The 12,934-nt window shown below is 44.4% G+C and overlaps 1 pseudogene; it reads left to right on the top strand.

Moving 5' to 3' along the window:
• The window catches only part of LOC115312317, a 38,890-nt pseudogene extending 26,478 nt beyond the window's left edge, over positions 1-12,412 (top strand).
• The last annotated feature ends 522 nt before the right edge of the window (positions 12,413-12,934 follow it).

Below are 12,934 nucleotides of genomic sequence, written 5' to 3'. Positions count from 1 at the left end.
AAGCATAATTATCCTAGCTCAAAATTGTCACGAACAATTGACACACATGTTCACACCAAACCGCACCTGACATAATTTAAATGTAGAACGAAAAGGGGACGAGATTCACCCACTCCTTCACGGAAAGACAGACGCCTTCGGATCCTAGGCTTAACGGCCGAACTTCGAAGTCGTCGGCGGTCCGGCGATTGGGCGAGGCGATCCGGCCGCGTCGCGCTGACCCAGGCTGACCACGCCTGGTTGAACTATGAGAGGCGCCGTCGAGTTGAGAGCCAGAGTCAGAGTACAACCGGACCGCCAAATATCTGTCCCGTAAAACGTAGAACGAGCCAACGACTTCCATGCCAGTACGTCTCCGCGATCTCCACAACGACAGGAAGCGGGGAAGCCGGGAAACTAGGGGAGCCGGGGAACGCAGCCGGGGAGCCCCGGCAGCGGAAGTGGAAGCCACGGGGCGAAATATTTACGTTTCGCTTTTCGTCGGCTTCGGTTGCGGTGTGATGGGTTTGCGGAGGGTTGCGACTACGAGAAGAGCCACGAAACACGCCGAGTTAACCAAGTACCAGCCACGGCCAACGGTACGAGCGACGGCCCGTTTGCCGTTGTCGACCGGTGATGCGGTATCCTCGGCTTGGTGTCACGATCGGCTTGTTGCCGTGCACGTTGGCTTTGCTATGCGCTACGGCTGGTGCGGCTGTCGAATACTTCTGGTGCACATTATTCGAGACAGTCGCCAAATACGTCGCCGTGAAGAGTTCACCGAGGAATTCGTGTGAGCTCAACGTCCGTCTAGTCTCCTTTTTGACATATATGGTATATGTAACGACAGCGGTGGTAGCTGATGGACGTTTGTTGGAAGATGGCGGTCGCTTTTCTGCATGCATGATTTGGTGATACCGGTGGTCCTGAGGTATAAGCGTTTTTGTTGGAAAGATCTCTGTCGCCTACGTCTTTGGACACAAGATCCTACCAGACACACCGAATCATATTTGTGATACCGGTGGTCCTGAGGTATAAGCGTTTTTGTTGGAAAGATCTCTGTCGCCTACGTCTTTGGACACAAGATCCTACCAGACACACCGAATCATATCGGCAAGCAAACTGGCTGCCGGTATAGACAGATGCGGAGCCATAGCTGTGCCGGTACCTCCAGTTATGCAGAACGCCATACCAAACTAGTTGCATGAATAATAACAAGAAATTATGGGGGTGTCATACCAGAACTGTAGAAGCCGCAGGTATGTTTCTTTTACGTATTTCCAATAGGATAATCTGAAGTAAAAAAAAAAGAAATTGCCCTTTGCACGCGAGTTAGTCAACGTCTGTATCTAAATATTTATATTGTTTCCTTTCCAAGCAGAAAAATATGTTCAGCAATAGACTATTATGGCACGGAGAGGGCAGCAACTTTCAAACGTCGATTCTACATGTCATACATCTTTCTAACCGAACTGGGAAAATAAGAGCCGAGAAAATTAAATTAGTCTAGACACCTTCGGGCAATGCGCGGAGCCTTAAAAAGGGCTAGCTGTATCTAAATTCCGTCGAGAGGCTTAAGTACTGGGCAACGAGGTGGTGGGGCTTAGAGGGATAAAATGGTATCCCGTTCACAAGGCAAGAGTGACTTCAACCTTGCTGCCACTATGTTGTACAAGTTTGGCCCTAGACACGTGACCGTACCAAATTGTGAGGCCTTTACGTTAAACTGAGCCGAGATTTGTATTGCGACCCTTAGCGAAAAGTCGTTCAAAATTAGTAAACTGAAAGTATACTAATAGTGAACTTAGGGAATGTACTGAAATCGTACTAGTTTCACACTTTTATGAAACAAAATAGTATAGTTTTAGTACACCTTAAGCACATATGTAGTATACCATAAGTGCACTTCGAGTGTACACGTAGCACAGTATAAGTGTACCTTTAGTACATTACATGTATGCTTCTAGTGCACTATATGTTCACTACCAGTACATATACAGGGTGTCCCAGATAAATTACACCAAACTTTAAAAAAAACCGGAGCGTTCTGCGGGAGTGAAACCAACTGTACGCTTTTAGCAAGTCTCTTGCGAGAGTGCACGAAATTGTTTTAGTGCGCCTAGTTATTTAATTAAGACTAACAAGTTAACTTTTGAAATCTTCGTTCAAAAGCCGAGGTGTGAATTGGAAAGTTGTAGAGCGCATTAAGAAACACCTAGTTAAACTATTTTCAACAAGGTGCACTTTGCATGCTCCTTTTTCCTAGCCATCTAAAAACGCCCGCAAAATACAAAAAAAAAAGAAAAAAAAACACGTGACAACTCGCTTTCCCAACCACGGCTCGCGGGGCGCCGTGAATGTGCGTTCTTTGAAGGTCGGAAAAATCACGAAAGCGTATTATGTTTAAAACACCTTAATTGGGTGTTTCTCAATGCGCCCTGCAACATTACAATTGACATCATGTCCGTTAAAAGAATATTTGAAAGGTTAGCTGATTAATCTTAGTTATTTAGATAACCAGGCGTATTAAAAAAATCTGTGTGCTTTCGCAAGACGCTTGCTAACGACAGTTGATTTCACTCCTGCAGAGCGCTCCGATGTCTTTTAAGTATGGCGCAGGTTATCTGGGACGCCGTGTATGTCGGGCGTTCTGAATGGAAAGAACGGTCTAAAATTGGCCAGAAAAATGGGCGCCTGCACTTAAAAAGCTGACTTTTCAAAGGTGTTTCTTTGAACGGCTGGATTCCAACTTGTGAAATTTCATGACATGACATGACATTCCACGAGAATGGATCTCGTGGAATGTTAAGAAACACCGTTGACAACTTAGTTGATGATAATGCAGAGGCGCCACCATCGGGAGATGCACTCCTAAAAATGAGTCAGGAAATTTACGAGGAACGTCTTGGCAGCTGTATTTCCAAACATTTCTCGTCGAAATAACGTACAATCATGTTATAAAATTACGTGGGAAAAGTTGTAAAAAAAGAGGCACTGCATTTTTAAGTTGTGAGCATAGGCGTTTACAAATCATTTACAAATCTTCTCTCGTGAAAATAATGGACTGCCGTTTTCCAACATTGACTAGGAGAGACGTCCTTTTGATTTGCGGCTGTGTACGTGAAAATTACAAGGAAATCTTTGGCAGCTCTATTTCCAAACATTCCTCGTGGAAATGACGCACCAGAGTCCTCTGGCACTGTGTGAGAAAAGCCATAAAAAAGGTGCGTTGCATTTTTCAACTGAAAGTATGTATTTGTAACATAAAAATATTATGATCAGTGTTCTTTACGAAATTGATAAGACAGAAATTGAAATCCTACTTATGACTTTATTCAAGTTTCCGAGCCTGCCTCACAGTACACTCTTCTTTGAGATGATGGTGTGCCATTACATCCTGCGCAAAAAGAGAAGAGAAAATTACCCAATGCCACCCTATAATATAACATGACATAACTCGCTCAAAGGACCACTATGTGAGGAAGGCAAGATAGTAACAACTTCATCCTGACACAAGAGTGAGGAAAATCGAACAATAGCATTTGTGAAAGCCTGATATGTCAGACATTGCTGGTGTGCCTTCTTCACATGCCGAGGGCTATGCTACAGGTAATAGTGTTCATTGCAGGGCACAACAATTATTACCATAAAGAAAATGTCTGACAAACAATAGGCTTTTGCAGATTCAAGGTTGCAGCTGCTACATTTTAAGCACTTATGGATTGATGAAGGCCACAACGAAAACATTTGAGAATGGCCATTTTCAAAACTGTGATAATATTAAAATTTCATTTCAGAAGTTTAGTATAATACCATATTCGATATTGGTTTCAAGATTAATTGTACTACTGTAAACGACTTAATTTTTGTGAAGGCTTAGTGTTTGCGAGTTTATCGAAATTGCTTAAAATTGGTCAGGCAAAAAAGTAACCTCAGGAATAACAATGCATTGAACATTATTCCTTATTGCAGAATTTTGTGCCTGCAAAGTATCTCCAACACTAACACTTCATAAAACGTATGAAATACTGAGCTCGCGAAAATAAAGTTGTTTATGCCATTCAAACCTTTCAAAGCGCTCGCAAAGTCCCCATTGCGATAGATTTGCTTTGTTCAGTGCGCTTCTCCGCATATGCAGTGCGCTGCAGAGATTAGTTCTGGATGAAATCCTAAAAATGAGACATTTGAACGTCAAAAAAGAATCAAAATGTGTGTATGTCCCATACACACTTTTTGATAAAATAGAATCTCAAAATTTTCGCGTCGAATGGCTTCCCAGGAGACTTCTCGGTCCGGATGCACTGCTACTCCGCAAAAAGCAGGCTCTCTTGGGATGACAAAAAAAAAAAAAACCAACGCCCTGAACGCTGTTCGAACCAGCATTCGGGAGAGTTGAAAAGCCTGTCAAGCGCTCGCTATCGGGACAGGCCGCTTACTTCCGGTGGCTTCATACCTGTCTGCTCAAGGCACCATCCAGCCACCCATAATAGAGATCAGTGGGCGGACGTCACCTTTACTCCTGTGATGCTGTTCCGTGCAGGTTTCCATAGGTCGCAACCTTCTAGCCAAACTGAGTCAGGCCTGCAGCCCTGCGGGAAACGTCAATTCCACTCTTTTAGACGTATAGACACCCACATTTTGCGTCTGAATGAAAGAAGCTCTAACACAGAGGAAACAAAATGATTGGCCCTTTTTGAATGCATCCTTTTCTTTTGCTGAAAACATACATACAAGTCACACGCTATTACACATTCAGTGGTGCGGCTTAATTTATCATGAGCACTTTTTTTATACAACTTCGGGCTTTTCGAGAAAATATTCAATATGATAGGTCGGACATAAATAGGTGCCATGAGCTATCCTATGCATTTACACATTACCTGATATCATCAAAGCACCAGAGCAGGGTAGGGCTGTAGTGCATCAATTACAAATTTGTATCCAATTAAAAGTTGGCATTTATTTAATTTATTATTATTGGGTATTATTCTTTGACAAAGACTAACTGGGCGAGTTGGCAGGTTGGTAGTCTTTCAACCCCATCGAATATTCAGTGTCTTTCCGGCATTTTTTTTTGCTGTTGCTTTTAGTAGCGGCTTTCGCCGCCACTAAAAAACGTGACATCGAGACTCACTTTATTTACATCACACAATCGTAATCTTGGAAAGCGTGCCGCTTCGGCTTATGCAAAGAAACCGCGCGTCTCTACGGCGCAAACATCAGCACAGGCAATAGATCATGCTTCTCGCTCTTGTAACGTTTCTCTCGCTCCCGCTTTATGAAACGAATCGTTGGCGAGCTGTTGGGACCACACGTCAGAACTAGCATAACCTGCGATTGCTTGAACTGCCGTCAGACTGTACTTCAACGCTCCGCAAAAGCGTCGTCGGGCAAGCGTCGTAGGACGGCGCCCAGAACAGGCCCTCGGGTGGCCCTCGGTTCCGCCGCACGCAAATCTTTCTCACTCTGCGAAGAGAGCCATACATTTTGAAGATACGAACTTTTAGAATAACCAAATAATACCGCGTAGAGCATAGTTAGAATCAAGCATAGCTTAGCAAACACACGGTACTCGATAAAGTGGAAACAGCGGCGGACTACGCAGAAACAAAAGAAGCTTCCTCACCGGCGCTTCCACCAATCGGCCATGACTGTCCGCCACTTACTTGCGTTGGTAAGACGCAGCGTCGTCCAGCTCTTAGTAATCGCTTGCTATTCTTGAACACGGTATTCGTAAGTAAGATATCTAAAATATCCGCTAAAAGGGTTAAAACGTAAAAAGGAAGCGATGCTCGAAGCCTCCGGAGCTTCATCGGGGGCCGAACGGAAGCTGATTGCAATAGCGATGGTTTTGCGCAGTTTTCAAAAGTCTATTCTTTTTTTTTTGAAGACGAAACTAAGCAAATCAATATACATATTAATAATAATAATGTCGCTATATTAATTTTGTAAAAATTTAACAAATATTTTGTCAATCTTATCTTTTATCTGAACTTTAGGTTTTCTTTTTGAGTGCAAAACCGAAACTATCTCGAGCAATTTCTCCTTCCTTGCACTCCTGGGATTTTGGCTTTTCTGGAAGGCGCGGATCTCGCGGCAAATAAATAATGAGGGCAATTTCGTATTTTGAAACAATGAGCGTGCCCGTCTTTATTTGGCGAGAGAAAGACAGGTACAGTTTACGTCGATTTTTCACAGTGTGGAACTCTCATCGACTGTGTTGGCGTGTTCGTTGTTGCAATTGTCAAGTTCTTTTCACGTAAATTGAGATGTCTTAGAGTTTTGCAAGTTAAATCTACAGCATGAAACACTTTCAGTGACAGCTTGAGGTTGTTACACGAAAGCGCCAATTTCTCCAGCCAATTTCAGAGCGAGCTTAAATTCATAACAAAACTTCACTTATGCGGTTCAGAAGTTGATTTGCGCTGCATGTGACTATGCAAGGTGGAGAATCTTATGTCCCCATTATTAGTCGTTGTTTCTTTTGCCTTGTGAACTTTTGCTTGCTGTGGATGCAGTTATCTGAAACAGCGTATAGTACGCTGAGACCTGCATTACAAAAACACTGGATAATCCTGCAAACGTGATTTGTCTACTAGCCTATGAGGCAGCACGCAAGTGGCGGTGCACTTTGAAAACAAAGACATGTGCATGTTTTGCATCAGCAGCATCAAACACTTGCTGCAATTGCCCTCGATCGTCTATAGCTTCCGAATAGTGCTAACAGTTTTTTTTACAGTAAACTTTTATTCTTCAATAATGGTAACAAATACAGTTCAGGGAAAATAAAAGCTATTTTTGCACTAAAAGTAGACTTTTCAATTGATAAATATAGTAGAAATGACTAGCTAAATAATTATTGGCAAGTTAGGTAACGCTACTTTCCGTGGCGTACAATGTAGCTAATTTTTTTATTTGTGTTTTTTTTAAGGCGTATAGTTCATGTTGCATTTGCGACGTAAGTATGCTCTGATAGTGCCGGTCGTTCCCCCGGGAAACTTTTGGACCACGTGGTCTGCAGTGAAATGAGAAATGAAGCATCCCTTTGTCACATTATGTCAGCTATACCCGGTGCTATTTTTTAATCACCAGGTTTTTAGAAAAAGGGGGCTTACTGCCACGTTGATTCAGTCTTCACTGTGTCGTGCGACTCGGCGGACATTACATGGGTGAATAACCGTGGCAACATTTTTATTAATTAACTAAAATCCGTAAATTGCCTTTTTTACTATTGCTGCCTTAGAGGCAGTCGTTATTAGAGCCTAACACAATCAAAACAGTTCACGAAACAGCAAGGTGCTTTGAGATACTTATTTATCAAATTTTGCACTTTCTTCCCCCGATTCAAGAACCACGCGCGGCATAGGCGGGGAAAGTGGAGAGCGACTTAGCGGTTTTGACATGGCACGTCGGTGATGGCATGTTTGTTTGTGTTGGCGAGAACATCTCATATTGGAGTTTCATGCATTATTTAATCTCCTAGTGAAGTTACAAACCTCATTAAGTGCTGTCGCATTCAGCATGAACAAACTTGCACACTTTTGACAGCGTGCCTTTGGTGGACGCTCCAGCATCACACCTCCAACGGTGCGTCCGAAGCGACTTCGTAAGCATAACATGCTGCACTCTGTCCAGCGCGCTGTTTTTTTAATCAGGCGACGCAAGGCAGACTTTTAGATATGAATAACCCAAAACTCGTCGCCTTTTCGCAAATTGTTTCAGTTGGGCTAGAGTTTATTCATAGCGCTTTCAAAATTGAAAGTTCAGCATGCTCAATTACACTGTAAATTAAAAAAAAGTTAATTAGACAACGTACTGTGACGTTTATTTACTCACCTAATGTTCGCCGAGCCCCGCAAATATTCTGTGAAAACAGCATCGGCCTATCTATCGCGTTTTTAATCTGTTGATGTTAACAATCGCACTATATATATATATATATACCCTTACTATAATTTGAGTACGCCGACTGCAAGCACTGAAAGTAGGCCTTTAGTACACTTGAGTGCACTTGTATACTGATTTTGAACTACTTATTTCCGACGGCACTACGATTCTACTGCATGTACTAGTTTTGTACGGACGAGTATACTTTCAGTCCGCCGCCATTTTTACTGGAAGTATACTTTAAGTACACTTAAAGTATACAATCACTTCAAAGACCGCACAGAAAGTATACTTTTAGTATACTTCAGTACACTTCGAGTGTACTGATTTTGAACGACTTTTCGCTAAGGGGATCGCTGGAAAAAGTATGCTAAACAAGTTTTCAATACTGTTAGCCCCAGAACTCAGTGTCTAGCTTTCATAAAAACTCCAAGTAAAGCTTTGCTGCTGACGTACTCTAGCGTAGCCATTCCGAAGCTGCCCGAGTTTTGTCGTAAAAACACATTTTGGTAATTTAAAACGTACAACGAACAAACGGGACGAAACAAACGAGACAAAGAACCGCTGAGCTTACAACTGAGGTTTTAATCGTCAAAGCGCAGAATCTATGGAGGATCAAATAAAGGAAGCGCACAAAACTCATGGCACCCCACTGAAACCCGCACAATCATCACGCATGCCTGTCATCTTGAAAGAAAATCTCATTCTTTAGCCGACAAAAGAACCGACGGGACGCTGACACACTCTTCCCCCAAGCGCGCTATCTCCTCTGCCTCTATTATCTCCCTGGTCAGGGCATTGACACTTCTTCCAAAGACAGTACTTTTTTTTTTATTATTCCGCGTCGCAGGCACAGTCCTGACAATGAATGCCCAAGTGTTCTGATACTAACCCCGTTTACATTGTAACAATGCTCTCTTGAACTATCTTTGAGGCATCTGCCCGTCTGGTCTACGTATTCCTTACCGCAGCATAGCGGAAAGAAATAAATACCTTTCTTTGTACAATTATCAAAGCGATTTTTATGCTCTTTGTACACACCAGAGGCCTCCCGGTAGATTGATTGACATTTTTGGAAATCTTACACAACTTGTTCGGGGCAGAGAAGACCACAGTGACGTCTACCCGCTTTTCTATCTTCTTTGAGGCATGGAAAACTCTATGTAAATGCTGGGCATAAGACTTTGCTTTCTTTTTCTTTCTTCAGGACTGTTTTCCACATTCGTACCACATTCTAATTTATTTTTTTTTTCAACATAGCGCCTTCTACCGACTCCAATAGGTGTTCCGGAAAATCCGCTGAGCGAAGATGGGAAACTTGAGCGTCAACGCTGATTTGAGCATAATGGACGCAGGATTTCTTAAAGGTCATTCTTAAAGCACAAACTCCCGATGCCCCTTTTTACCAATTTTGAATGGGCGGATTGATAAGATAAAATAGCTTTAGTCCACGAGCTTCAAACGAGCAACAAACGTGCTCTTCCAAAAAATCAAGACGGATGTCGAGGAAAGGTATGGATCCATCGGCAGCCAACTCGTGGCTCAAAACCAATGGGGCCAACCTGTCATCATGCGTTGGTAATTCGCAGCATATTCGTCCCATGGCGTACAGCCTTAAAGAGATCGATTTTTTTTCACGACGACAGCATGCGGTATGATTGTGCGGGTGTCAGTGGTTATTGGCTTTGTGTACTTCATTTGTGTGATCGTGTATATATGCTGTGCCCTGACGATTAAAACTCCAGCTGTAAGTTCAGCGAAAGTGTGTCTCCTTTCTTCCGTCCCGTCTTTTCGCTGTAAGTTTAAATAATCGTGCTTGACCAACACGCCCAAGCTTCCATTCTGAGCACATTTCAGACTTTTGAACAAACGAAACATAACATATCTCGTCAGCACTCTTATTCAAGATCAATAAGCTTCCATCTGTGCCCAGAACTTCGTTAAACTCTAGGCGTAAAACTATAAGGTCACGTGTATGGTGGTCAAAAATATGAAACATGGTGCCGGCGAAATGGGGGTCACTTTCAGCTGCCAGTTTATTGCACTAAGCCCCTCTACCTCGATGTTATTGAGCAACAAAACCAACACAGTCCTACAATTCTTTTTTCCTTTTAACACGTTTTTCATTTAGGGTACTTTTTTAAACGATATATATTATTTATTTTAAGGTCTCTGCAAGGCCTCTGAAGAAAAGTTCTATTGCATATAAAACAGTCCGTACCCATCCAAAGACATTTCTCACGGCACTGGGTGTATTTCGACGGGGCCAAAGCAGCAACGCCTTTCATCGTGATCGTCAAATACCTTTCAAACATTTTCCACCTTATGCCCCGTTAGAAAGGGCTCCACTAAGTGTATGTAACTGCGAAGCATGCCTTGCAGAGGCACCACGGGCAAGATGGACAGTTATTGTTGTGTGGACATCATGATACCTTCAGGTTTTTCCTGTTTGCCAGCGACAATCTGAGATGAGTGCATCCTGCAAAACGATAATGCGCAACCGTGGCGTTTACATGAAGTATCTTCGGGCTGCGCGTCCTTCCTTCCAAAAGTGACTCCGCTATGTAAACTTTCTGCCTTCCTTCATAGGACTGAGGTGTTACACGTTCGCCTGTCTTAACACTAGCCGGCGAAATTGACCTCGCACTACGGTTACCTCTGCATGTTACAATCTGCTCTGCCAATCTTGCTTTGACAATAAGTTAAATGCACTCAAACTTTCACGTCGCTACAGCACGACCAAGAGAGGACAGAAAGTGGATACGACTACTCCGTCAGTGTTCTTTCAGGATGGCGCTCAATTAACGCGTCGTCGTCGGTTTGGCTTAAAATGGCGGAGTTTGGTTTTGTGTTTTTTTCTTTTTTAACTTAAAACGTGAGTATACAGGTTCTAAACCGTCCCTGCTGCACGCTGCCATCTAAGTGAATGGCACAGCGGAAACGCTCTAATATTCCACACCGCCAGTAACAGCTGAAATCGTGCGCATCAAACAAGCGGGGCCGCTCCATGCACAGGGTTACAACGAGTACGTCTACTCAAAAGGGCTTCATTTTTGTAATGACCTAGTTTTCACAAGCTTCGCGATTTGAAAGCAAACATCAAAAATTGATCAAGCGAATATATTGTCACGATTAAATGTGACCAGAAGTCGACCAGTGAACTAGAGATAAGGTTTTAATCGGCGATCTTGAGCCAAAAAAGAAAAAGACGAGCGTCGAGGCAGCAGAAAAGCGTAGGGCGATTTGTCGGCGCAACAGTAAGCGAAAGCGAGACTGATTCAACAATGTCGCAGGTCGCATCTTACCTTGAGCGTGTCCGCATCTGGAATGTCTGGCAAAGAAGCTTCAAGCGTAGCGCGCTCTGGGTGAGAATGAACACGCAGTTTCGAGAACAAAAAACAAGGACGAAATGATAAAAATTGCGCACCGAGCAAGAATGAACACCAATCTTCTAGAAGTGCCTGACCGAGTATTGCTTGCTCAGCCCTGCGCGCGGAATTTCCCCCGACCGCCTTTTTTTGAGCACATAGTCCCGATGCCACGCAAAAAGAAAACAAAAAATGGCTAAAAAAGTTAGATTGAAACTAAATAGAGACGCAGTGTCACAATCCTAACGCGCGCAGAACAGCTTCAGTCGAACTACGTGGACGACTTCGGGTCGTGGCTGGCGGCGTCCTGATGCTCGGGTTACGTCGGGGAGCTCTCTTATTTCAAGCACCCACGTCGGCGAATGCACTTCTAGGTTCCAAACTAGCGTTTTAACAGTTTCTCGCTGAGGCCGCGGCGGCAAATGGGCGTCGACACCCACACCTTGTATCCGGCACGTCGCGGCGACGAAGGCTGTACCGGCCAGCGTCGACACGTTGTTGGTCCTTTATCCGAAGGCGTGCTAGCTGGCGTACCTGTTCAGCACGTTGGTGACCACCTGGGCGTCGTCGGTGCCGTCATCCGCCGGGTCGTAAGACAGTATGGCGTCGAGCATCGTCATCGCGTGTCTGCCATGCACCAGCTAAAAAGGTGTAATCCCAGTGGTTGTCTTAAGCGTCGTGTTGTAGTAGGGAAGTGTGGCGTAGAGCAACACCTCATCCCACGTCTTGTGTTCCACGTCCACGTACATAGAGATCATGTCGGCGATGGTCCTGTTTAATCGCTTCGTCGGCCCGTTCGTCAGCGGGTGATATGCCACTATTCGACGGTGGTCGGTGTGGCTCAGGCGAAGTATTCATTGTGTCTGTAGCGGACGAGCAAACTGTGGTGGTAGAAAAAGAAGAAGCGACACGCGGGCAAGGCGGCTCGAGACAGAACACACCGACGGCACAGGTCTGCGATGTATATTGGATGTAGATATTTCCTATTGTAAATAGTCTCCGCTGTAAATAAATTGAAGAGACCTTTGGTTACTTCAAGTGGTGACCCGGATCACGCCCGACTGACCAGCTTATGGCAACCTCTGAAGACCATCCACCGTCTGACCTTGCTGCCCTTCATCAACTACGCCTTCCGAAATTCTGGTCCTCTGATCCTCAAGTATGGTTCGCGCAAGTAGAGAGCCAGTTTATCACCAGCAAGGTTATTTCTCAAGCGCAAAAGTTCCATCACGTCGTGGCCGCATTACCGCCCGAAACCGCCATGGAAATACGAGACATCATCCTCGACCCGCCTACTGTCTCTCCCTACGACGTTCTGAAAGCAGAACTTGTGAAAAGGACTTCAGAGTCAGAACAACGTCGACTCCAGCAACTTATATCGTCGGAAGAGTTGGGAGACAGAAAACCTTCCCAACTACTTAGGCGCCTTCAACAACTTCTGGGCGCGAAGGCGCCAACCTTCGACACAGCTGTCTTGCGAGAGTTGTTTCTTCAACGGCTACCCGTCAATGTACGGATGACCCTCGCTTCTGCATCTGGGCTGGTTTTACCCGAACTTGCCCAACTGGCACATGCTGTCATGGACGTCTCGACTCCAACGTCCACACAGGTCACCGTTCTTCAAGATCAGCGGCCACACCTCTCGGAAGCGACGCCTTGCGATACACCTTGCACGCTCGAAGACATACGAGCGGAGTTCC

The sequence above is a fragment of the Ixodes scapularis genome, unplaced genomic scaffold (genome assembly GCF_016920785.2).
Source record: "Ixodes scapularis isolate PalLabHiFi unplaced genomic scaffold, ASM1692078v2 PGA_scaffold4__175_contigs__length_147842914, whole genome shotgun sequence".
Taxonomy (NCBI): Eukaryota; Metazoa; Arthropoda; class Arachnida; order Ixodida; family Ixodidae; genus Ixodes; species Ixodes scapularis.
The sequence above is the reverse complement of the archived record's forward strand: the minus strand, read 5'-3'. Positions and strand labels throughout refer to the sequence as shown.